The following is a 22,465-nucleotide window of genomic DNA, read 5'->3' on the forward strand; positions in this document are numbered from 1 at the left end:
GGGTGGGGATGCAACTATTTTAACTGGACACCTTGGGCAAGGAGCAGTAGGTTTCTGGCAGGAAAAGAGTAAGAAGGAGGGCATTCTAGGCAGAGGACACCGAGTCAACCCAGGCACCCTGGCAGGAAAGCGCAGGATGGCTTCAGCCCTTGCAGCTGCCCCGTGCCTCAAGGACAGGGCTATGGCATCCAGCTTTGTACTCATGAAAATTGTGTGGCTCAGCTTTAACTTTGGTACCACTGCATGCCCTGTATTTGACATAAAGCCTTAGATAAACCACTTATGTCACAGCTTCTCCAAAGTGACCCCTGAATTCAAGCAAACTCTTTTTTTTTAATTCTTTAAGTTCTGGGCTACGTGTGCAGAACGTTCTGTTTTGTTACATAGGTATACACGTGTCATGGTGGTTTGCTGCACCCATCAACCCATCACCTACATTAGGTATTTCTCCTAATATTATCCCTCCCCTAGCCCCCCACCCCCCTACAGGCCCGATGTGTGATGTTCCCCTCCCTGTGTCCATGTGTTTTCATTGTTCAGCTCCCACTTATGAGTAAGAACATGAGGTGATGGTTTTCTGATCTTGTGATAGTTTGCTGAGAATGATGGTTTCCAGCTTCATTCATGTCCCTGCAAAGGACATGAACTCATCCTTTTTTATGGCTGCATAGTATTCCATGGTGTATATTTGCCACATTTTCTTAATCCAGTCTATCATTGATGGACATTTCGGTTGGTTCCAAGTCTTTGCTATTGTGAACAGTGCCACAATAAACATACATGTACATGTGATGCTATTGTGAATACTGCCACAATAAACATACATGTGCATATGTCTTTATCATAGAATGATTTATAATCCTTTGGGTATATGCCCGGTAATGGGATTACTGGGCCAAATGGTATTTCTAGTTCTAGATCCTTGAGGAATCACCACACTGTCTTCCACAATGGTTGAACTAATTTACACTCCCATCTCAAGCAAATTTATCCTGGTGCTCTGAGGGGGCCCCTGGTGTCACCTCAATACATGTTTGTTGATGAAGGATGCTGGGACCTCAGAGGCTGGCCTCACGGAGGGGCTAGAAATAGGTGAGGCTGCTCCCAGCAGCAGAACCAGTAGCATATGTTACAAGTGAGGTATTTCAACACTGCAAGGAGAATCTCGGCAGAAGGCTGCGGCACAATTCCAGGTGTGCTCCTTGGGTTGGGGCCTGATCCCAAGCAGCAGATAAGGAACGAGTAGCAAGAGACATGGAAAGATAAGAATTATGCAAGGAAGCAGAACCCCATGCAAATAAACTAGGTGCTGAGCAGAGCTATAGTCCTAACAGAGAAATTAAATGCATGGAGGAAACCAAGGGAAAAGTTTGGGCCTATACCCTGAGCGAATCAGGAGGTGATTGGAGAAAGACTGCTGTTCATGCTGTGTACAAGTACCCAGAACCCACTGCAGGGCTTCCAGAGAGCATCCCTAGGCAGTAAGACAATTCTAGACCCCCCTTTCCGGTGTGGGTGGGCTCCTGGTAACCTACAAAATTTGGTTTTGCTGGCTGAAGAACCAGACAGGACACAGTGTGAAGACTCAAGATCTTCCATTTTAGCCACTGGGCATGGTTGGAAAAACAAGACTGGCACCCAGGGTACTTCTTAGTTTCCAACAACTCCATGATTTGGCAGCCTAGGCCGGAGCCACATGGCAAAGTGACAAGGGTATTCCTTCTTAGGCCAGCTTCACAATAGCTCCCCAGGAATACATTGTGCTATTCATTCTTAGTGTTCTGGTGCTTCATGTTAAGGTTCTTTGTCATTTTTCTTCAGTTAAGGAACACCATGCCACATACATAATAGGAACTCTGCTCTCAACCGCAAATAGCTTTAAATTAGAAGGACTAACCCCTCTCCCCCTTATTCAAAATGCATTGTGTGCCAAACCTGGTGTTTTAAAGCAATAGTTTTGAAACTTTCTAATTGCAGCCATACATCAGCTCTCCATTCTCTCAGCTTCTTAAGTCCAGTCAGGGTGGTCCTGGTTAAAATGAATACATGAAAAACCTCTAATAGTAATCCAGATTTATGGTAGTACAATAGTATTTATGGTAGTAAAAACATAAAATATAAAGATGGCCTTCTTTACAAAAAATTTATTATTTGCAATTATATTCATTTCATTCATCTATTCAACAATTATTTATTACATGTCCACTATGTCCAGGCATATCTTGAATACTGGGGAGATTATATTTAAAAAGCAGATGGTATTGGTCCCTCCTATCTTGGAATGTAAAGTCTATGGGAAGGATCAAATAAAAACAAGGTAACAAATCAGATGATAAGTACATCTTGTGATAGTGCTGTAATAGAAAGGAAGAGAAAATCATGACAGAGAACTGGGGGAGTGAGCGAACCTCAGATGTCAGAGGAGACCTCTCTCTGAAGAGGCCATTTAACCTGAGATGGGAGTGATGTGAAGGAGCTAGAGGAGGAAGCGTTCAGTTCTGAGAACAATAGGTGTGAAGGCTCCAGGGCAAGAAAGGAGTTTCCATGTTCTAGGCACTCCTGGAGGTCAGCATGGCTGGGGTATTGTGAGCCAAAGAGGAGGCAGTGGGATTGAAGGAGGAATTAGGGTCCCAGTTAGGGGAGCCCTGGGGGTGGTGCTAGGGAGTATGAGTGTTATTTTAAGTATAAAAGCAGACTGCTGCGATGTTTTAACCTGGAAGTTTACATGATCCTATTTACCTTTTGGAAAGATCTTTTTGGCTCTCGTTTGGAGAATGGAAGGGTCGAAGTGGTTGCTGGGGGTCCAAATACTGCCTGAACAGGATACTCCCAGGCCGTGCGCTGGGTAGACCCAAGGAAAATGACCTGGGAATTCATGGACTGTAGGCAGCCTATCATTAATTTTCCTTCACACGGCTCTTCCTCTAAAGGCCAAAAGCGTTTCTCTCTGCCTGATGATTAACAGAAGAAAAGGTGTCAGAAATGCTGTCTTTCAGGTGGTCCAGTAAGGTAGGTCCCAGCCCTAACGCTTTGTACAATGTCCTAGATCTGCTTTCATTTTCACTTTGCAGGTTGATTAAATTCATGCCAACTTCCCAGTGTTCTTCACCTTTGTTCCCGGTACAAATAAGGTATTCAATAAATATTCATTACATTAACTTCACTTGGATTTCTAGTGGTCTGGGTAGAGAGGGAGAATTAGAGATAGCACTGGGATCCTCTTTACCTCCTATGTGGAGAGGATATATTTGTCAGGTGGTTACCATGGCTCTTAAAGTATTACTATTTTCAGTCTATGACAGATACAGTTCAGAGCTGAAAAACATGACTCTCCGCTAGAATAAAAGGTGCTGTATACATACAAAAAGTTTTTTAAGAGCATCTGGTTAGAGTTTAATGTGGCTGAAAACATTCCTATTTTTTTTTTCCTGTTTCAGTTACTCAGTTGTGGCTAAAAGTGTGCTTTGGAGATTTTCCAAAATAAAAATTCTGAGGTGAGAGATATTTCAACCCCAACAATAACTTGAAAATTGGAAGTTGGAATAGGAATGCTGTCACCAGCACTATGATGATTCAATTACATGTGAGAAGTCTAGTTTCTGACCATTCAACTGCACACTTCAGCTACAGGCATCAGTGTTTCCCTTCTTTTCTTTCACAGTGAGTAGATTTAGGGGCAGAAATGAGAATGATGAGAGAAAGCAAGAGGCTGAGGAGTACAGGCCTTTCCATTGGCCCCCAGGTCACAGCTGGTGACCCTGACCTTCTCAGCAGCCTCATGTGATTAGGAGCCTGCAGCAAACCAGTCACAGGGTAGGTCCTGGTTCCCTCCCTGTCCTCGCAGTCCTCACCACCCAGCACCAATAGCCTTGCTTGAACATCAAGGACATCCTAGAGGAGGAAATACATCCCCAGATGGCAAAAGGCCACCTGGACCCGTGTGAGAAAGCAGGGGACAGCACTCCTCAGCGAGGTAGTAAACACAAGGCTCTGGGGACAGGACCTGGCACTATATGCTGTCTAGTAGCAGCAGCAGCTGCTGCTGCTGCTCTTTATTATTGATGTCAATGGTTTATAAATTGATGAGATGTATATGCGTTCACATGTCAGGTACTAACTCTCAGATCCCCCTGTTTTCAGTCTGTACCTCATCCCCACCAGCCATTCCTGCACAATCCCTCAGGCACTGCTTGACGCTTCCCTTTGAGTAAGGGCTGTTTATTCTCTGTATTTTAGAGCTGCCCCTGTTCACAGTACTTGCATTATTCCAATATCTCCATTCGGCAATTGCCATTTCTTCTTAGTGCCGCTCCATATCTCTTTATTGGGAGAGGTCAGTCTTCGGAAGTGAAAGAAATATATAAATGCACCATTCTAGCCACACCATTTATTCCCTGGCTTCCTCCTCTTTCCCCTAGGGAGGGTGGTTTTGTTATCATGTTACTCTAGTGCTTCTCATAACGGAACATAACTCAATTTCTTCAGTCATCTTTTGCACTTCACTGAAGAGCTCTGTGATCTCAGGTGCTTCGTTTTGCTGGAAAGGGAAGAGCGAGACACATCTGATCCCTCACTTAGAAAAGCAGGAAATAATCATTTTAGTTAGGGGCCTAGGAGACACATCTGTTTGCAAAAGGAAGGAGTTGCTGTTTCTCTGGCTGTCTGCTTCCTTCCATCTATCCCAAGCCCACCCTTGGAAGTTACAGCTGAGCATCTCTCAGTGAAATAAATGTTGTAACGGGTCAAGTAATTAGCAGGCAGAATTATGATTGCACTGTAACCTAACTCTAATCGCTGACCTCAGAGAATTAATTTCATATGACATAACACCTTAGCTGTGTGCTGGCTTAAAAGTTTCCACTTGTCTCTCACTTTTAGCTAGATTGCATTTTCTATTTCTGGATTTGTCCTGTTGATGAGTCAGGTGGCCCCAGACTCTTCCTGTGGATGAAAGGGGCATCCTGACTTGGACATATTTTCTACATATGTAAATTACAAAAAGGAAAAACTCTGTGTCCTTTTTTTGGCATAAAAGTAAGGGAAACTGGAGGGTTGAGTGAGGAAGGTATAAACTAGCCAGTGTAAATAAACTCTAGCCCTAGGGCATGAATGCAGCAAGATGTACAACAGAGAAAATGGTGCTCTGGAATAATGCTTTTCTATATTAAAAACAGCCATTATAAGGAACTTGTGGTATAAAGGGTCATGTTAATATTTGCCACCAAGTTAAAAAAAATTTACAAAATAAGATATAACGTCTGTATGATGATCTATGTATTCCTATGCCACAGTGAGTGGCTTTGTCTCTTCCCCTGTAGTACATGTGGAAATTGTCACTCTACCCATATCCCTGAGTCCTAGAACTGTTCCTACAGCTAGTGGGCTCACTGGGGTCTCACCTGCTTTGACTTTCGTAATGGAATTTGCTACATGAGTTCAGAGAGATGGTATGCTTTTCATGTTTTTTTAAAATTCACATGATGAATTATCTTGTATACTGAAAAGACAGTTGAAAACCAAAATCATCTTTGAAGGCCTAGTTTTGTTTAATAATCAAAGGAAGCTACTGTGCATTATGCCAAGTTGTAATTATTAGGAACCTAAAATAGTTGTACTTCTCTTGAGTAATTGATTGTTTTGTCATTGTCATTTTAGCTTATGCATACTATGAATAGTGACCAGGTTTCCTTTTTCACATGGGTTCCTACAAACGTAGAATCAAATTTGTGCCCCATCAGTAGCAAATGTATAGGCCATTATATCTTTATCATAAGTCTTGGACTAATTTCAGGTCCAATTCTTATTTTTCTTTCATATTCACTCCCACTTTTAATTTATACAGTCTTCTTTTTTTGTAACCTTGTAAGCTGCCTTAAATTTTTTTCTAGAATAAGATGATCTATAGTTAACTAAGAGCTAGATATTGAAAACACAAAAGAAGAAAGTTGGGGCTGGATGCGGTGGCTCATGCCTGTAATCCCAGCACTTTGGGAGGCTGAGGCCGGTGGATCACGAGGTCAAGAGATCGAGACCATCCTGGCTAACACGATGAAACTCCGTCTCTACTAAAAATACAAAAAATTAGCCAGGCGTGGTGGCGGGCGCCTGTAGTCCCAGCTACTCAGGAGGCTGAGGCAGGAGAATGGTGTGAACCCGGAAGGCGGAGCTTGCAGTGAGCCGAGATCGCGCCACTGCACTCTAGCCTGGGCGACAGAGTGAGACTCCATCTCAAAAAAAAAAAGAAAGTTGGGCAGAGAGAGAACTAAGGAAAGAAAGCAGACAGGCAGGCAGCTATGCACGTCTCAGTCACTTAACCTTCCTAAGTTTCAAATCTGTAAATTGCTGACGTCCAGCATATTTGTGGGACTCAAAATCATTTTTAAATAATGAACATGAGCACAGTTTATAAATTATAGAGCTCTATGTAGCTTTGTTGTGATTATTTTAAAGCCATTTTCAACTGAGGCAATTCTCCATTGCCAAACCCTTGGCCTAATCCTCATTCATCTCTGTCCAGTAGAAGGCACTTCCCTCTAGAGCAGGGCCCAGGCTCTTCTGAGAGCTTTCCATGGGTCCAGCCAAGAACCAGAATCCTTACAGCACATAGAGACAATGTCATCTTTCCCAGGATGGCTCTAAAACCTCCAAGCCCGACAGAGTTCTGTACCTTAGCTATTCCAGGGCTAGGAAATCTAATTATCTAGCTGCAAAACAGCTAGCCAGGAAATCCTGTTTACCTCAGTGTCTCAGTATCATCTAGGAGATTTGGTGAGGACATCTGCACAAAATTCCCCAGTCAGAGACCTTCCACCCTATATATAGTTCCCACTGGGATTTGGGGACCCCAAGAGCATCCCATCTCTCACTTAGAAACTTATGGGACCATCATCTCACTGCTTACATAATCCCACAATTAGAACCTCTTGACAAAGGAGTCTGTGGAATGGAGGGCGTGGAGACAGATCTTGGTGATCACTGTTCAGCCGCTGTTACTAGTGATCTTGTTAGAAGTAGTTGTGCTTTCAGGTGAAGGGAAGCAGGAAGAAAGGCTGGTAAGTACAGCCCAAATGATCCATTATTGTCAGTCTAGTTATCTTCTTAAAGTAGATTCTGGTTAGGTAAAAGCCTCTCTTAGGTCCCATCAGTGCCATGATTAAAGCCAGACACCCCAGCATGACAGGAGACAGCACACGAAGGAGGACAAGAGTGAGTTTCTGCACTATCTGTGTGAGAATGCTTGCTCTGCCTATATGACAGCCAAGGAACCTGGACCAGGCCTCATGCCTTGTCAAGCCTGGGCTATGAAACATGGAGACAATAATGAGGATTAAACTGTCCAGGCAAAGTGCTTAGCACAATGCCAGCCTTTCTCACATCTGTGACTTTGCACATGTTGTTCTGGAACGTTCTTTTCCTGGTCTGTGCACTGAACTTCTACCCTTCAACATCCTCTTGAGACTTGCCTCTTTCTTGCCTTTCCTAACATACAGCAACAAATCCTCACCCCAGCAGACTGTAGAGTTCTGCCCTTCTCTGCACATTTTAATTATTAATTATCTTTGTCACAAGATTTATTATTAGATATTATATTTACTTCATTAAGACACCAAAAAAATCCAATTGATCTTAAAAATAAACATAACATATGGTAGAGAGATTGTTAATGTTTTTTGCAACTTTAAACACCATTAGAAATTTTATGCTGTGAAAGACAAGCCAATAGCTAAATGCATATTTTTAATTGAGTTATAATTTACATTTATTGAGGTACTCACATCTTAAGTGTACTGTTCAATCAGTTTTTACCAAGACCTAGAACATTTTCATCACACCTAAAAGTTCCCTAAGATCCCTTCCCAATCAAACCCACCCCACTCCCCACACCCATATACACAGAAGCAACAGCTGATCTGACTTCTATCGGCATATGTTAATGTTGCCTACTCTAGAAGTTCCTATAAATGAAATCATACAGGATATACTTCATCATATCTGCTCCTTTCACTCAGTAATGCTTTTGAGATTAATCCACGTTGTTGCATTTGTCAGCAATCTATTCCTTTTATTACTCAGTAGCGTCTACTGTATGAATATGCCATCGTTTATCCGTTCTCTCTTGTTGATGGGCATCTATCAGAATTTTTTTATTTTAACTTTTAAGTATCATAGAGTAAAATTGGCCTTTTTTTCTTTTGGCATACAGGTCTATGAATTTTAATACTGTACAGATTTGTGTGGGTGCCACCACAGTCAGTATACAGACAGTATCATGAGATAACTCCCTGGTGCTTCCCTTTATATTACCCCCTACCACCCCTAGCCCGTACCTCACACCTGTTCTCCATCACTGTAGTATCACATTGCATTTTAATTGCTTATACACATGTCTGTCTTTCCCGCTATATTGTCAGCTTCTCAGAGTAAGAACCACATCTTCTTCATCTTTCCTCCTCGGGGCTTAGCACAGTGCCTAGTACATAGTAGGTGCCCATTAGATTTTTGAGGGATGAATGAATGAATGTCCATGTGGCCACACAATGAGTCCTTTCATAATTCTTAGTAGGGAAGGGGAAGAAGAAGGTTGAAGGAAACCAACATTACCTTTGCTCTTTTAAAGAAAAATTTAGGTCCTTTTTTCACAGCAATAATGATTTTATGATTTTAAGAAATTTTAAAGAGTGCTCTCTGGTAATTGCTACTTGAGAGGATATGTTAAGTCACACAAAACAGTAATCTCTCCATAAAAGGAGTTCAGCAAATGTTTATACTAAAAATATTACTGCTGATTAAGTTTGGGCTTGAAAATTAAAAAGGAAAAATTTAAACATGCTTTTTTGTCTATTACCTGTTTCTAACTATGTTCCAGAAGCCTAAAATTCTCCCCCAGAGTCTTCAATATATTTTTCAGCTATCCCCAGCTCTATAAAGATCCTTTACACTGTATTCAGAGAAACTCAATACTCACACTGTTACTTTTGACTGAGGTTTTGGTTTTCTTATTTTTTCCTAAACCAGTGCCATCTTTATCTAAAATTTGTTTTACTAAAGTCATTATTACTGTAAGTGACACGTGGTTCTTATAGTGTCTTCCCTAGAGCATATTCAGTTCTTTTCAGCTTCAACTTTACTTTTCTTTTCTTCCTTTCAGTGTTTATTACTGTTTCCTTTTTCATTAATCACAACGCTGAAATGACTCTGTATATATTCTTTTTATCCTCTAAATTTCACCCACCAGGATATTATCTCCTACAAACTGAGCCCTTTGCCAACTCCATGTCACATTTTCTTTAAGCAAATAAATTTTCTCCATATGCTTAGCATATACCCCTGAGCCCTATAGCCTGTTTCCCCTTTTAAAACAGAAATGGGGAAACAGCTGTTCCATTCCTATAAAGTGTGTCCTGTTTTATAGATAACCCTGAACAGCTCTATTTTGATGTCTGCAATATTACTTGGTCCTTGAAATTGTGAATTTCCTGGACCTGAATTTCCCTTTCACATTTGGGAAAGAAAAAATAATTCTACTGGATGTTTCAGTGCACTACGTAGGCCATGAGGTCTTCTCTAAAAGTTTGTTTTGGTAGCTACTGAAGGGCTCATTTCTTCCCTGTAGCACAACAAACTTTTTATCTGTAAAGACTCATATTATGTGGCCATCTCATTGAGTGTTTTAGCAGAAGTTGATTGTATATATCTGCTGGATCCTATGCTGCCTCCAGAACATACAAGGATGAAAGGACACATTGCCCTAAGGGAGCTCACAGCCCAGTAGGGAGGACAGACGCAATGTGAAGAGTTTTCTAATACCTGAGCCGAAACAACCACCTAGAGTAGGAACTAGCAGACTATGGCATGTGGGCTGGCCACCTGTTTTTGTATGGCTTGTTTTGTTGTAATATAGCTATGCATACTCCCTTACATATTCTCAATGGCTTACATATTGTACAATGTGTAGTTGTGATAGAGATCATATGGCCCACAAGCTTAAAGTATTTATCGGGTCCTTGAACTTAAAAAAATGCCATCTTCTAGCTTAGAAGGAGCATCAAGAAAGTGTATGGTTGGTCACCAAAGAATAGGATAGTGGAGGACATCCTGGAGGATGACAGCATTTTAAGGGGTAGGTGAAAGAAGAAAGTTCATGAAGTGATGGGTTGGGAACCAAATCACAGTGTTCCAGAAGACAAAGGAGGAGAGAGTGTCAAAAAGTTGAGAGTTAACATCAGTACCAAATGCCCCAGGGTAATCAAGTGAGGTAATGGTTATGAGGACCATTTTGTGAGAATTCACTTGTGTGCCAGACTGTGTGTTAAGTAACTTACATTCATTATATCAGGACTCCATGTAACAACCCTATGAAGTAGGTACTGTTAATATCCCTGTTTTATAGATGAGGAAACTAAGGCGCAAAAAGAGCAAGTAACTTTTCCAAGCTCACACAGCTTGTAAATGACAGAGGTAAGGTTCCAGTCTAGGCATCCCGATTCTAGGGAGCTTGTAATTTTAATCCCCGTGCTATAGTAATTTACAGTGGCATGATGGCGGTGGAAGATAGCTTCAAATGAGTGATAAATGATGTCTACCACGGGCAATACACTCATCTGAGTGTTTCTCCCTGTCTCATTTCAACAACTTCACTTTATATTTTAGGAAACCAAAGCACACAAAGAGGAACTAACTTACCCAAAGCCAGCTATTGAGTGGCAGAGGTGTGATGTGAACGAGGGCATTGTGGAAGGACACAGCTTGGTACCTGACTTAGCCTGACCTCCCTCCCTACATCTCTACTGACCCCCATCCAGCCTCAGGCCTTTCCCAGTTCTCTTGGAGATTTTGACCTAAATCTGGTTCTCGCTTCCTTGCTACTCCCTGCACCCCAATGTGATAGCCATTTAGGAAAATAAAAAAGAAGAAAGCTCAATGTGTTTTTTAAATAACTTAAGGTGTGGTAGCAATAGAAAACTCATAGGCAGATCAATGGAATTATACCATAGCATATGTATAATTTGTGTTTTGATTAAATAAAAGTGTCATGACAAGAAAGTGAGGAAAGGAAGAATCATTTGGCAAGACATTGGGACAATTGATTAAATATTTGTAAAGGTAACAGAGTTAGAGCCTCACATTATACTCAACAAAATCTATTCCATATGGATTTAAGTTACATGCTTTTTTTAAAGATTAAATTATTTTAAACACTAGATTATGTACTTTGAAATAGAGATAATTTTTCTAAGCATAACTGCAATGAAAAATGATATATTTAATCTCATAATTTAAAACATCTGTAAATCAAAAGTCATAAAAATTAAAAGATTAGGCAGCATTAAAAATTAATCTTGGCTGGGTATGGTGACTCACGCCTCTAATCGCAGTGCTTTGGGAGGCCAAGGCAGATTGCTTAAGGCCAGGAGCTCAAGACCAGCCTGAGCAACAAAGCAAGACCCCATCTCTAAAAAAGTTTAAAAAATTAGCCAGACATAGTGGCATGTAGCTGTAGTTCTAGCAACTCAAGAGGCTGAGGCAGGAGGATAACTTGAGCCCAGCAGTTCAAGGCTATAGTGAGCTATGATGGCACCACGGCACTGCAGCCTGGGCAACAGAATGAAAGCCTATCTCTAAAAATGAATAAATAAATAATTTGTTAAGATTAACCTTAAAATTAATAGAGCCATAAAAGTTGATAAGCAAAACATTAAAACTTTCCTTGACAAATGAACAGTTAAGAACATTCTATGCATATAAGAAAATAAAGGCCAGGTGCGGTGGCTCATGCCTGTAATCCCAGCACTTTGGGAGGCCAAGGCCGGCAGATCACAAAGTCAGGAGATCAAGACCATCCTGGCTAACATGGTGAAACCCCGTCTCTACTAAAAATACAAAAAATTAGCCGAGCATGGTGGCGGGCGCCTATAGTCCCAGCTACTCAGGAGGCAAATGGCGTGAACCCAGGAGGCGGAGCTTGCAGTGAGCCGAGATCCCGCCACTACACTCCAGCCTGGGCGACAGAGCAAGACTCCATCTCAAAAAAAAAAAAAAAGAAAAGAAAAAGTAAAACATTTAGTCTCATCAAATGATCGCAAATTAGTAAAATGCTATATTATTTTTACCTATTTACAATATTAGAAAGGTAATATTCAGTGTTTACTGGGGTGTGATAAAAACATACACAGTGTTATACAGTGTTGATGACTTATAAATTGACCCAAAAGCTTGTGGAAAAGAGTTTAGAAGTTAAGACCTTTTAAAAACATGTATACCTTTTTACAATGCAATTTTTCTTCTAGAAATCTATTCTAAACAGAAATATATAAATGTTACATATAACGATGTTTATTATACTATATTTGCAAAACCAAATTTTTGAAATAATCTAAGTAATGACAGAAGAACAAAGAAATATATTATAGACAAACCATGGTTTACTATAAAGCCACTAAAAATGTTTTTCAAGACTAATGACATGGGGAAATACTCATAATATAATATTAAAGGATAAAACATTTGTATATTAGACATAATTCCAGACATGTAAAGCTATGTGGATATATACATAGTCTTATTCATATACACACAGAGACAGAACAAAAGTAAATACCAAAATTAGAATGCTGGATATCTTTTACAGTAGGACTGTCTTTTTATAGTGGAACCAAATTTTTTTGTTTTTTTTTTTTACTTTTCTGCATTTTCTAAAATCTCCACAATGAATATGTACTATTTTTATATGAAGGAAAAGGGTAAAAAAAAGGTTTTTAAAAATTATGATGCTATCAAATTTGTAGTATAGTATTGATAAACCAAATCTTATTTTGCTCTGTCTTGTTTATTTACTCCATTAGACTTACATCTCAGCGTTATCTCACCCCCATCATGTAAGACTTTAGGGTTGTGGTTCTCGAAGATCAATCCAAACACAAATCATTATGTGAATACTTTTCGTATAGTTGGTAGTCAGTTGATAGGCTAATTCCTTAAGCCCAGTTTATCAATAGGAAACTTTAAGGATGAAGCAATGAAGGACCTTGTCCTAAGCTATACCCAAAAACTCTGTAAGAAAAGGCTTTTTCCATTGAGAAGCTGGGTGAGAAAATTAAGCATTCTGAAGCAGGGTAGGTGAGCATTATACCTACCTTGAATGATTTACATTAAGGGGATACATTATGTATTAATAGTATAATAGGTAGTTGAAGTCTCTGTGAATGCCAAAGGGTACTCTTAACAGAAGTACTGTGTTTTTTCCATTGTAACACTTCTCTTCCTTGGGGTTACACTCTATAACAAGGGTGAGTGGATAGTAGGTCTAGATGTAGCCTCATAGGCTTTTTTCTTATGAAATTTCTGTTCAGGGAAATTATGTAACTCACATACCCACATGTGGGCCACATTCACCTATTTTTTTTTTAATGTTACCCTATTCCTCTGTACTTCAGCATTCCACCTCACTCTGGAAATTTTGACGCATCCAGGGTATATAGCATTCTTAACAGAAGTTGGCCCAAACCAGAAGAGAATCATAAATCACAGCAGTATGACTTCATCAATCCACAATTAAGAAAACTATGGCATAAAGTGGTTTGCTCAGGATCACAAAAATTAAAGCTAAAATTTAGGCTTTCTTCTGTTGCTGTTCTGGGAGCTGTTAACAGGTGTTCCGCAGTGAGGGGTTTGGGGATCAAATAAGTTCGAGGATGGCCTCATCTCCATTTCCTTACTTGGACAGTAGTAATCCATATTAATATATTAAAGAATCTCTGCAATAAGACAGATAATATTAATAAACCAGATGGGATATAGGGAAAACAAGTATAAATCAGGACTAGCCAAGGCAAACCAGGATATATTTTCTTCCTAGCTAAAAGATAGGATGGGGTGGAAGGAGTGGTAGAGAGTTACTGACAGATATTTGAACTCAATTAGGTTTAGGTTTTTTTGGAGGAGGGAGGCTGCCGGCCACATGTAGATGAATGTTAGTTAAATATAACATACATTATTATATGAAATTGGGCTCTACCCATAAAGCCCAATGGATTCTAATAACCTGCTTAAAGACCAGTGCCACCAGCAAGCTGCTTGTTTTGCCTTCCAAATTTGAGAGGCAATATTGCATAGTAGTTAAGAGCAGACTTTGAATCAATATTGTGTAGGTCTAAATCCTGGCTCTCTTTCTTATTAACGTTGAGCAGGTGCCTCCATTTCCACCTCTGTAAAACAGATTATAGCAACAGTACCTTTCTCATAAGATTGATATGGGAATTAAATGAGTTATTTACAAAGAGTATTTAGAACAGTGCCTTGTACAAAGTAAGGATTATGTAAGAGCTGTTATCATTAGAACTGGTTTCTATTCCAAGAATGAAGAATTTATATAGCAGTGCTTCCAAATGTACAAGTATTCAGGCCCAAAATGCCACCACCAACATCCATGGCTCTGTTCATTTAACTGTAAAAGTTGGGTAGAAAAGATTGAATTGAAATTGCTCATAGCTTCAAAACTGCCCCAAAATATGTAAATGTTCAAACATTTAAAACAAACTAGAAAGGAAGAAGGATTGGGAGCTTTAACATTGCCTGAAGTTGAGGTCATGTCACCTCAACCCCTGATGTGGACTAATGATTCCTGAGGAGCCTGTGTGTGTGTGTGTGTGTGTGTGTGTGTGTGTGTGTGTGTGTGTGTGTGTGTTTTTAAGAGACAGGGTCTTGCTCTGTCACCCAGGCCTGGAGTGCAGTGGCATCATCATAGCTCATTGTATCTTCGAACTCCTCAGCTCAAGTGATCCTCCTGCCTCAGCCTCCCAAGTTGCTGGGACTACAGATGCATGTACCACTGCACCTCACTTCCTGTGTGCATATTTAAAAATAAATGAATACAACATTACTAAACTGGAGCAGTCAAATTTTTAGAAAATAACCATTAAGTTTGCTGACTTGCAGCTAGTGACAGAAATTTTGTAGCATTTAAGCATCCCATAAAAAGTTGAGGCATTTTTCTTTAGTTGTGTTTTTCAAATGATCTTTTTATTCTTAGTACTTTGCCTTCTGTCAAATTATCAGGACCCATGAAATGACTCCAGCTCAGTGTTTTACCATCCTAGTCCAAAAGTTCTAGCTTTAAAGTTTTCTGTGGGAACAGAAAACTTTAAAAATTTTGTAAGCAAACTCTAGATCTGTTGTCTCAACTAGGAAAATAGGAGCATTATTGGAATGTACATCAGGCTATAGCTGTTGCCACTAAAAATGGCAAAATGAAAGGAGAAAAAGGATCACCCGCTGTCCTTTCCAGTTCAGAGTGACAAGAAAACTTCTGATAGAGAGAATCAAATCACAAGGACTTATATCCAGAAGCATTTGTTTTGTTAAATCTTTTGGAGAGAAGAAGAGATCTTAAGGAGCTTGAGAGATGGAGAAGATAGATCATGCCCAGTTTTTTGCCGTATGTTAGACAGCAAAAAAGCAAAAAGGAAGAGATGATAACTAGAAAAAAAAAAACAAATAAAACTGGACTGGCGCCAATAGAAAGCCCGATGAAGCACCACACGCCCACAGCTTTGAGTGGTCCTGTGTCCTGGCACCTGGACCCCAGGACTGCAGGACTTGAAGAAGCCAGGAGGCTGAGGGCCGAACTTGCCTGAGCTCCTCTAAGCAGCCCCCTCAAAGCAACCAGATGCCCTGCAGTGGGCATGACAAGCCTGTCTTGCTCCTCCTGGACTCTCCTTCAATGAATTCCTCATTTTCATACAGGCCCTGCCCCATTTTCCTTTCCTAGTGAAAGTTGTAACTGCTTGCTACATTATCCCCTAAGACAGTCTTGTTTCTTGTTTCTGCCTTCAGAAGATCTTCACAGAGGAGGGAAAACCTGAGCTGAAGTTTAGAGGGTAGGGGTGAGATTTTGATGGAAAAGGAAAGGAGACAAGGATAAAGTGAGAACAGGCATTCTGAATAATTAGAGTAAATGAGAGATACACTTGCAGGCCATATGATTATTTGATCATGTGGCCTAATTGACTATAAACCCTTCTTTTCTAGTCATAGCTTATCTGTAGTAATTATTTTGAAAAATGTGCAGAAGCAATAAAAGATTGACCTTCCTTCACTACACAACCTCTGTGAGTATAGGTGGATTCAGAATTGAGAGCCTCTTCCTCCTTGGCTAGGCTGCTCACTGCCTTTTCCTCCCCTTCCCTTCCCTGTGATCTGTGTTGCTAGCATGGCCTTACGGCCTTCACAGAGTTCAGTCTCAGGGTCCTGTTCTTTGGATATGGGAATTGTGTTCTTTCTCAGTGATGCTGGTGGGAGTCTCTTAATGAGCTGGGAACATGGTTCTTGAAGAGTAGTTCCCAGCCCTGGCCAAATAAAACATTCTGGCTCCTAGGGATTGAGTAATTTTAGCAAAACACTGTAGACTGTTGAAGTACAGCTGTGTATCCAGCATTACTTTTCAGTGTGTATAATGTAGCCTTCCCAGAGAACAGCTGATGACCTCTAGAAATATAGAACTTCCCCCACAAAATGATACTGAACTAAATAAAATGGATTTTTAAAACTAGAGCCACAACATAATGATAAAAGGAACAATTCTACAGGAAGTCATAACAATTCTAAACTTGCATGCACCTAAGACAGCTATGAAATATGTAAATAAAAGTTGGTAGAATTACTGTAAAACATTGACAAGCTCAAAATGAGAGGGGAAGATGTTAATATACATACACCCCAATAATTGATAGATAAAAGAGATTAAAATTCATAAGCATGTAACTTTTTTTTTTTTTTTTTTGAGACAGAGTCTCGCTTTGTCGCCCAGGCTGGAGTGCAGTGGCGTGATCTCACCTCACTGCAAGCTCTGCCTCCTGGGTTCACGCCATTCTCCTGCCTCAGTCTCCCAAGTAGCTGGGACTATAGGCGCCCGCCACCATGCCCGGCTAATTTTGTTTTTGTATTTTTAGTAGAGACGGGGTTTCACCATGTTAGCCAGGATGGTCTCGATCTCCTGACCTCGTGGTCTGCCTGTCTCGGCCTTCCAAAGTGCTGGGATTACAGGCTGAGCCACCACGCCCAGCCAGCATGTAACATTTTTTAAAACACAAGTTTATGATCATACGTAGACATCTGTACCTAACAATTAGAAACTATATACTCAGAAACAGGCTACAGTAACCAAAACAGCATGGTACTGGTACAAAAACAGACATATAGTCCAATGGAACAGAACAGTGACCTCAGAAACAACACCACACATCTACAACCATCTGATCTTCGACAAACCTGACAAAAACAAGCAATGGGGAAATGATCTCCTATTCAATAAATGGTGCTGGGAAAACTGGCTAGCCATAGGCAGCAAACTGAAACTGGACCCCTTCCTTACAACTTATACAAAAATTAACTCAAGATAGATTAATGTCTTAAAAGTAAAACCCAAAACCATAAACACCCTAGAAGAAAACTTAGGCAGTACCATTCAGGACATAGGCATGGGCAAAGACTTCATGACTAAATCACCAAAAGCAACTGCAACAAAAGCCAAAATTGACAAATTAGATCTAATTAAACTAAAGAGCTTCTGCACAGCAAAAGAAACTATCATCAGAGTAAACAGGCAACCTATAGATTGGGAGAAAAATTTTGCAATCTACCTATCTGACAAAGGTCTAATATCCAGAATTTACGAGGAACTTAAACAAATTTACAAGAAAAAAAAAACCCCATCAAAAAGTAGGCAAAGGATATGAACAGACCCTTCTCAAAAGAAGACATTTATGTGACCAACAGACATATGAAAAAAAGCTCAACATCACTGATCATTAGAGAAATGCACATCAAAACCACAATGAGATACCATCTCATGCGAGTCAGAATGGCAATTATTAAAAAGTCAAGAAACAATAGATGCTGGCAAGGCTGTGGAGAAATAAAAACACTTTTACACTGTTGGTGGGAGTGTAAATTGATAGTTCAGCCATTCTTGGAGACAGTATGGCAATTCCTCAAGGATCTAGAACCAGAAATACCATTTGACCCAGCAATCCCATCACTGGATATCTACCCAAAGGAATATAAATCATTCTACTCTGAAGACACATGCACGCGTATGTTTATTGCAGCACTGTTTACAATAGCAAAGTCATGGATCCAACCCAAATGCCCATTGATGATAGACTGGATGAAGAAAATGTGGTACATATATACCATGGAATACTACGCAACCACAAAATGAATGAGATCATGTCCATTGCAGGGACATGGATGAAGCTGGAAGCCATCATCCTCAGCAAACTAACCCAGGAACAGAAAACCAAACATCACATGTTCTCACTCATAAGTGGGAGTTGAACAATGAGAACACATGGACACAGGGAGGGGACCCTCACACACCAGGGCCTGTTGTTGGGTGAGGGGTGAAGGGAGGGAACTTAGAGGATGGGTCAATAGGTGCAGCAAACCACCATGGCACATGTATACCTACGTAACAAACCTGCACGTTCTGCACATGGATCCTGGCACGTAAAGTAAAACAAAATAAAATGAAAAGTTTAAACTCTTAAAAAAAAAACCCTTGAAACATTTTTTTAATTGATTAAAAATCCAGCCAGGAGGCCAGGCATGGTGGCTCACACCTATAATCCCAGCACCTTGGGAGGCTGAGATGAGTGGATAACCTGAGGTCAGGAGTTTGAGACCAGCCTGGTCAACATGGTGAAACCCTGTCTCTACTAAAAAAAAATATATGTGTGTGTGTGTATGTATATATATGTATATATATATGTGTATATATATGTGTGTGTATATATGTGTATATATATGTGTGTGTAAATATATATACACACACACACAAAAATTAGCTGGGCATGGTGGTAGGCACATGTAATCCCAGCTACTCAGGAGGCTGAGGCAGGAGAATCACTTGAACCCAGGAGGCGGAGGTTGCAGTTAGCTGAGATCGCGCCATTGCACTCCAGCCTGGGCGACGAGAGAAAAACTCCATCTCAAAAAAAAAAAAAATCCAGCCAGAACAAGTTTCTATAAATAAAGTTCATCAGAACACTGCCATTTCCATTTGTTTATACACTGCCTAGGGCAGTGTATAAATTAGAACAGCAGAGTTGAGTAGTTATCAATAATGTTCATATTACTCTGCAAACCCAACACCTACTTACCCTATGTCCTTTACCTTAAAAGTATGCTGATCCCACTGGGTGCAGTTACACAACTGTATGCATTAATCAAAATCCATAGAACTCTTCAGTAAAAGTTATTTTTAGTATATGTAAATTATTCCTCAATAAACCTCACTTTAAAAAATAATGATTGAAGCTAACTTCCATTAATTTGTAACACTTGCCCAACATCACACAACTAATAATTGCTGAAGCAGAGATTTGAACCCCAGATTATTTTAATCCCACAATCCATAATCTTCCTCACTATCCTTGCTTCAAAAGAAGCTGCTTACAGCTTAATGAAATTTCCTTCTATTCCTCTATTTTTTTGGTAAGAGGTCTCTTTGATGCTTTTATTTTTAAATCACCCCCCAGAAGTCCCCCACTTCCAGTCTCTGGTCACTACTGATCCTTTTTCTGCCTCTATAGTTTTGCCCTTTCTAGAATGTTAAAATAAATAAAATCATGCATTATATAGCTTCTTGGGCCTGGCATCATGCTGTTGAAATTCATCCACGTTATGTTTTCTGTTCTTTTTCTTTCTTTTTTAGAAATGGGGTCTCACTTTGTTGCCCAAGCTGGTCTTGAACTTGTGGCTTCAAGGGATTCTCCTGCCTCAGCCTCCCTAAGCACTGGGATTATAGGCGTGAGCTACAACCCCTAGCCTGTTGTTCTTAACTGTGAGAACTAATAAAGACAGAGGAGCAAGGTTGTTCGCTAGCGCAGATGTAGGTTTTTCTGAGGCCTGAGCTTATGCAATTTCATGGGCCCTCTCTTAGAAAAAGAATGCAAAATTCCTAATATAAAATTAAGTATAAAAGAAAAAAAATTTTTTTAATTGGATGTGAAAGAAGTTATTTTAAATAAGAAAAAAATAACAGTACTGCCCCAACCACAGCAATTCTGAAAATTGGTATTTTACTCATCCTCATCAAATAAAGAAAAAACATAGTTTCTTTTCAGTCATATACAGTGCACCATCTACTATATGTATCCTACAGGAGAGACGTTCCATTTCAAATAGGCAAAGATGAGAACCTAATTCTCTACTTACAGTTTTATATTTTTTATGATTGGAAGAATCTTCCACTGACTAGTTTGAGGTTTCCTACATTCCAAACCTGGTTCCTCCTCCACTTCCCACATGGTTCTAGGGACTGATGCTCTAGGCACATCTGTGTCGTGATCTACACCCTCTAGCCTTGCGCACTTTGTGTCAGAATGTCTGGTGAGTTAGCACAGGGTGTCTAGTGCAGGATGCCAGCACTAGAACAACTAGCAATCATTTGATCATAGACAAAAGTGATTGCAAACCACATAAAAATCCCATTAAATTCAAACTAAATGTATGTGCAACTAGCTTCCTCTAAATGGATCCTTAAAAATGCTCCCAGCCATCCAGCACTACTCCCTGGGAGATACGTGGCAGGAGAATTCTGAGTGGAAACAGACAATGGTCTTAACATATTGTGGTGAAGACGGCGGTCTTAACGTACTCTTTTGCACATTTTAAAGAACAATTGACTGTATGATCCCATTGCCAGGGCCCCTCCCAGTGTCTTCAAGAGTTTATGCAAGCTAATACCTGAAAACCTAAGGAAAATGATGGGAAACTGGACTTCAGATACTTATCAAAAAGAAGATGAAGGTAGAGATTGAGGTAAAGAGAAGATGTGCAGCCTTATATTTTCATTTGCTGTTGTTGCCAGGGGTTGAAAAAGGACAGTGTACTTGATGACTCCTCTTTTGGAATAACTTAACCAATCCCACCTGGCAGTGTCTTTTTTTTTTAAGTAGACTCTTCAAGGAGTTGGGGAAGAGGCAGTGCAGTCTTAGTGACTCCACTTAACTGGCTGAATCAACCACTGGGACTGAGTGGCACAGGCCCAGCTTAGCCTCCTCAAATCCCAGCAGTCCTGGAGGAACCTGAGTACTGGAGCCAACCTGGCTAGATTGGGTCCCCATACTTTTCTTTCAATATTCTCTTAATGGAAATCACAGAACTAGCATCCTTACTTCAGAAAAGCAGTTTCTTCTTTTGGAATCAAAAAACATCACAGGCTAAGGAAACAACTAAATTATCCAATTTACAGTGATATAAGATGATCTCATTTTATATGTTAAAAGGTGTCAGATAAAATAACTTTTTGGAACAAGAAGTAACAGATTTAGAGCATTTTATAAGCAAGGTATTTTAAATCTTCCTCATAGTTTTTGTTGCATAAGTGCCACACATCTTTAAAAATATGTTACAGTCAGCCCTCCATATCCATGGGCTCCACATATGTAGATTTCACCAACCACAGATCAAAAATATTTGAAAAAAAAATGTGTCTTTACTAGGTACAGACCTTTTTCTCTTGTCATTATTCCATAAACAATACAGTGTAACAACTCTATACATAGTATTTATATTGTATCAGGTATTATAAGTAATCTAGAGATAATTTAAAGTATACAGGAGAATGTACATAGGTTGTATGCAAATATTACATCATTTTATATCAGGAACTTGAGCATCTGTGGATTTTGGTAGGTGAAACAGGTCCTGGAACCAATCCCCCATAGATACCAAGGGACTACTGTATTTATTTTCAACTAGATTGCTTAAATATAGACTGTGTTCTTCAGCTAGCAGATTCTGAAGAATGGAGGAATACAGAGTTTCTATTTTTTAAGATCATTCATTGATTTTTAAACATTTGTGGGGGTGATCCTGACATTTATTTGTAGGTCATTCTTTTTACCTCAAAGGATTTTTATGATATGAAGATATGAGGAAATTTGTATAAGGGATTAAATGCTTTACATAGAGAATATATGTTACTTTATAATAAAAATGTAAATAAAGCAATAGGTATGGGGAGTCCTTTTTACTTTTAGTCAACACTGGGTCAAGTACTTTGGGCACTCATATGTACCCTCAGAGAGTTTACAGTTCAGATGGAGAGAAAACCTAACATTTATGCAACACCAGTACACATTGTAAGACAAGGTAAAATTATGTGCCAATTTACAAGGTACAGGCTACCAACAGTGTAGAAGGAAGTACAGAGGCAAGAGGAAGAAGGAGAAACATAGTTTCCCTTAAGGATCCCAGATGAAGATGGGTTGGAGAATATTAAGAGAAAGGAGCCCCCATTGATAGAAGCCAATATAAGAATTTTCACAGAACTTGGGGTAGCCTTTAGATTTCTTGGGATTTTTTATGTACACAATCATGTTATCTGCAAATGGAGGCAGTTTGCTATCTTCCTTTCTAATGTATATGCCTTTTATTTCCTTTTCTTTTCATATTGCACTGG

General features: G+C 39.8%; 1 protein-coding gene across 10 annotated transcripts in view; it reads left to right on the forward strand.

The window, feature by feature from the left end:
• Positions 1-22,465, forward strand: part of CMSS1 (cms1 ribosomal small subunit homolog) — a 361,500-nt gene that overhangs the window by 303,731 nt on the left and 35,304 nt on the right. The window lies entirely within an intron of this gene.

The sequence above is a fragment of the Pan troglodytes genome, chromosome 2 (assembly GCF_028858775.2).
Source record: "Pan troglodytes isolate AG18354 chromosome 2, NHGRI_mPanTro3-v2.0_pri, whole genome shotgun sequence".
In the NCBI taxonomy this organism is placed as follows: Eukaryota; Metazoa; Chordata; class Mammalia; order Primates; family Hominidae; genus Pan; species Pan troglodytes.